Genomic DNA, 6,000 nt, shown 5'->3' with positions numbered 1-6,000 from the left:
GTTTAAAATGTAATGATAATATCGTTAGATTTAAGTTTACATTTTTTTTTTTTTTTTTTATTATAAATGTCCTTTTTCGTCGTACGTGGAAACCACATGAAGTAGTGTTTCGTTTAATATTCATATTTGATAAGGTATTTAAAAATATATACTCACCAAGTGATTTCATAAAATACTAGGCAGTTGAACATGTTTTCTTTTCAAATAAATATTTTATGTTTTGAATATTTAGTTAAAAAAATGTACACATTTGTGTATAATTTTGGAATTAAAGAGCAAAAAAATATTTAAGAATGTTTCATCGAAATCTCTTAGTAAAACAAAAACGTATTCACCATTTTTTAATTCTATAAAACGTCGGTACACAAATATACGTTCCAATGATCATTAAGAATACGTGGAAGGTAAATATTTTTCTACCAGTATTACCTGCTCGCACTTCTAAAACATTAAAAATAATTTAACAATGGGAGGAAAAAAAACGCATACACCCTTACAGAAATGATATAATCTTGACAAGCGTAATATATAGTGTATCTGTTGACCTACTAATTTGATTTCAGATTTATAGTAACGTCTTCTACAGCGGAACAGTATATATTAACGCAAATGTACTGTATTCAACAAAACACTTTACGAGAGATTTAACCCGTTCAAAGTTCTCCGGATCCCGGTTGCTTAGAATGCGATAAAATTCGAGGAAATAATTATTCGCTAATATATTATTACGGTCGTGTAGAACATTCACGTGTTTCTCGGTAACCTAACCGAGTTTGTTCGTAACACGAAGAGCAAGACTAATTTATGATGTCTTGCGTACTTTTATCCGATGCAATTTAATCAAAAACTCGACAATATCCCGTAGATGGGACGGGAAATCCGCCGCGCGTATTAAACGCGTCGCGTCAGCCCAACGATTACGGGCCGTGCGTTCGTTCGCCACTGATATGCCACTGCCGGAAGCGGGTGAACGTTGTACAGTACACCGTTTTTAAACCGTGTCCACTCAACGGTAAACGAATGCGTTTTTGGGGTTGCGATATCCGTCCGTCATCGATACTATGTGCCGTGGTTTCATCGTAATACATTTTTTTTTTTTTTTTTTTAACGTTCTTCGTAGTAAAACCGTACTCGTATCTAAGGCACAGCAGTATTGATATTTTTTTCGTCCTCGTTTAACACACAGATAATATCAATTTTTTGGCTTGCTGTATTGACTCGTTTGATTATTTTATTGCAACCAACCACAACTGTTTATTTATACAACCACAATGTCGATTCGAATACCGGTGACCGTATTGAGAGTTAAACAATAATATATACATGAATGTTTACATATTTACTATTCACGTCGGGGCTTATCACTCGAAACTCATTCACAACAGGTGGGAATACTTCGGTTGAATAGTCCTTATAAAATTGGTCGGTGAACTATGATATCCAATACGGTTCTTGGAACTGTTTCTAATCCCGGATCTTTTGTCACCGTCATCGCGTATCGAATCGAAAACACCAAACGATATTTTGACCTTAAAAACGACCAACGTAACATTGTTTACGACGAGTGAGTCGATTGATTTTTAATAAGACATTTTTAAACACAAAACTTAAAATAATTAATAGCATAAACGTGTGATAAAAATCAATCAAATACGCGTTAAGAGATGGTTTGTGATATTTTCTTAATCGCTTAAATACCCTGATTCAACATTATCCAGATAATATTTAATAAATAGTGTTCATAGAATGAGTTTTAAACGAAACAGAAAATTAGCATTTGGTAATTTTTTTTTATTTATTTATTTTTTTTTTTTTTTGCTATAAAACTAAACTATTTTTCCGTATATTTTTTTATTTAATTAATGTTTATTACAACAAAATATATAAGTTGTTGGTCAGTTGTAAACAAAAAATCACAGAATGGTTGAAAAAATCTAAAACTGTTAATAAATTGCACTTATTTCTAATAATATAAAAATTATGTATGTATAAAAATATTATATATCTATGTACTTTATACAAAAACTGTTTTTCCTAAACTGTCATATTAATTATAATTGTCAATAATTTTGATAGATAAATGGAAATTTTATTGTAACATATGATGTTTTCATATATAAAAAAAAAATATTATAGTATCTAAGCTACAATTTTCTTTAGGAATTTTGTAATTTTATATTTATATTAGAACATTTCGTGGAGCTGATTTGTTTAAAATTTGATGATAGTTGTTTTAAATTTTAATCGTATTGCCGAACTCAGTTTTTATTAAATATTTTGAAAACCAAGTCTAAATTATATATCGATTTCAAAAAGAAATATTTAAAAAAAAAAGTTCTCCAAAACAATGAGGTTTTTTTTTCTTGATGCATTTAAATGACGTATAGATTTATTACACAGCAGTTATAGTATTAATATGATAGAATTTTGGTGATTGGCCAACATTGCAATTGAGTGTATCGGAAATAGGTATATCTTCATAATTTATGTAAACAGTAGAACGTCGGTCCGGAGGAGCAAACTATTTAGATTTTACTTCCATCCATGCGATGAATTTAAATTTAAAATGTAAAAGTTAAATTCCGTTTTTAATTTATATGAAAAGTAAACCGTACACGTTTACCGTTTTCGACGATTGCGTATCCGTTAATCCGTAGCGGAAACGAATTGATAGAAATTTTATTCCGGGTCAATAATAACTCATACGCATGCACGAAGTTGGTCGGTTATTATTTGTTCGCGTAGAACGACGCGTGTACAACGTGATGATCACCGAGTCCGCGAGCCCGCGGTACGGTTGCAATCGAATAATTTAAACATTAATTTATTATTATTATATTGTTTTTTCAAACTCGTAATATTTGTTTTACGATAACTCTCGACGGTAGAAAAAAAAAAAAAAGGTCCAACAGTACCGTAAGCGCATATTCCGTGGCTTGTGTTATCGTATGGTATTCCGAGCGTACACGCGCTCTTTGCACCAAACGTCCATCGCGTTGTAATTTTAACGGTTAAATCGATTAGCGAAGGGGGGGGGGGGGGGAAACATTAGTACATATTGTTGTTTACGAGTGTAACATCGGCCGGGGCACGTGCTCTCTCGGCGACGATTCGAGCGCGAGCTGCAATATTAGATTTGTCGACCGCGCGCGTCCGATCATTTCGGCGGACGATTTTCGTTTCGAACGCGTCGAGAACCGCGAGAACGTGTCCGCGGACGCGGCAACCGATGATAAGGAAAAAAAAAAGGACAACGGTTAAACGGGTGACGCCCACGACGACTGCCACCTTCGGAACTACGCGTCTGAAGTCACGGGAACGAAAGACGACATGGAACGCGTACGTGTACGCTTATCGATCGAACGACAAACACCGACTAATAAATATTTATACACTCGGTGCTGCAAGCGAGCGAGCGCGCGCGCGCGCGATTTCGTCGTGTTCGCGTACATAAAATATTTAAACTTCGGAGAAAAACGTGTCCCGCAGTACACACGTGAACAAGTTTTTATTCACAATAAGTCTTTTGATTTTTAGCTAAATTTTTTTTTTTTTTTTTTTTTTCATTCTTTTTTCCTTCTTTTTTCCCAGCGAGTTGTATTCCCCGGAGTGATGTTACACGTGAAAGTTATGATATTTGCCAATGCACATCCATGTGTCGTATTCGGTTATAAGTTTACGAAAATAACGTTTTGTTTGTGGCAATAAAAACGACGACGAATCAAAAAGTAGTCATAACATTATATCGTTGTTTGGAATTCCGCCAAACTTTCACGAAACAACAATTTTTGTCATATTCGGGTTTACAGGTTTTCTTTTTCTCGACTCGAATGGAAAATTGCATTTCTACCGTCTATTCTTAACCCCATGTTTTTGATTCGTTTCACAAGAAAACTGTACTTATTATTACGTGTACGTAGAAGCGTGAAATATTATACAAAACCTGCTCTCCGTACACTTATTGATGATTGCAATTTTATGATTTTTATTTAAGAGGAGTGCAAACAACGATGAATCAATTAAAATACCTCTTGAATATAATAACGTTATACATAATAGCAAACTGTGTACAACACATAAATTAGAAATAAGAGTTTGAATTAGAATATTATAATAAATTTATAATATCGAATATACAAATCAAAGATACATTTATTGATAATAGCTATTATTGTAACATTATTTAATTACAAACATGATTTACTTCAGCATAAAATTATTATAGATATAAGGATATTTATTCTATTATTTATTACATTTATCAATAAATTACTTCAATTATAATATAAAATACCGTAACATTAAATAATCCAATTAGTTAGCGCACAATTTCATTTTTAAAATTAATTAGATTATTTTAATCAGTTTCAATAACAATTTTCATTGTAAAAGAGAAAAAAACTTGTTTTACTCAAAAGCATTGTACTGTGCTGTTTGATGGTTACGTAGTGTACAATATACTATACGTTTGTGTTGTTTATTTAATTAGAACACTGTAACTACTTGTCATTGTACTTTTATGGAAATGTAAAAATTTTGAATAAATTAAATAAAATATAAAACCAATGAGATTAAAAAATAGACCACGTCCCAATTAAAAATTAACTTAATATAGTAAAAATTGGATGAATGATGTTTTTAGGATTCAGTAGGTTCAAATATGTATTGCATTTTTTATTGTTTCATATAATTTGATAAACTATAATATTGCAATAAAATATTATGTTAAGGATCAGTTAACAATAGTTATACTCATCATTATTACCATTCGTGGCATTATAAATTACTATAGTACAGCAAAAAAAGCAATAGCCCTTTTTTATACCACTAATTAGTTATATTTTTATAGCAATTAGGATTATATAAGACATGATTCTGTTTAATTAACAATTTGATTTATTGTTAAATAACAGAAAGTACTATTCGTTACAAAAATATATTGTTTTGGTATTTCAATGCGAATAACTTATAAGATTATACGAGTGATGATGATACGTGAGAGCATTTTTAGAAGAGTCAAATAATATATTTTTATTTCAATGTAATAAGTAATAATGAAGTTGATAAACTTTTGAAATATAAATATCAAGTAAAAATTTAAAATTAACTACAACTTAATACATTTTCGACAACCAGATTTTTTTAAATAAAATTATATTATTAAGTATAATATTTGTTTCTGAATTAAGCATTATTCATTAACATCTCGTAAGGAATTTTCCTATATCATATCAATAATTTCTTAATGATAAAGTATAATGATAAAGTAAGATAATTAATGAAAATAATATGACCGCGATAGTCAAAATTCAAAAATAATTTATAAATTTGAAAACATTAATTGCAGTTTAACTTAAATGATCACTCAAATATAAACTTTATATATATATTAATTTTGTATATATTATATATATATATATATTGTAAAACATTAGAATTATGTATGTTTATAAGTTAAAATCAAGTATAATAAGAAAGCAGGTTTTTGTTGTCAAGTAAATAAGTTTAAATTCACTCAATTTTTTTTAACTCATTTGGTGTTAATTCCCATATTAATACTATGGCGTAGTTAGGATTTTTAAATGAGATGGGATAGTAATTTTTTTTGGACAGGTTAGGTAAGAAAGGTTTTAGAAATTCACCCATAGCCCCTCCTCATTACCTAATTTAAAAATGTATTTTCAGCATTTTTAACAAGTTTTAATAATATTTAATAAAATATAATAAATGGATTAATGGTGATTAGCTGCGTTAACATTACCACGAAATTACAAAACAAAAAAATTATTGTTCTTATTAAATTTATGAGTTAGACAAGAGTCACTAGAACGTTCACGATAACTACTAGAAAGATAGTAGTAATCGCAGTAAAAGTAATACGTTTATGTATTTACCAATGACAAACATCTGTTATTCGTCAACATTTAGTTAGTACCAAAATTTCAAAATATTTAAACACCATATAATAGTACACTAGTTTAATACGTATACATAAACGTG

The sequence above is a fragment of the Sipha flava genome, unplaced genomic scaffold (genome assembly GCF_003268045.1).
Source record: "Sipha flava isolate LNK unplaced genomic scaffold, YSA_version1 81_pilon_pilon, whole genome shotgun sequence".
Taxonomy (NCBI): domain Eukaryota; kingdom Metazoa; phylum Arthropoda; class Insecta; order Hemiptera; family Aphididae; genus Sipha; species Sipha flava.
The sequence above is the reverse complement of the archived record's forward strand: the minus strand, read 5'-3'. Positions refer to the sequence as shown.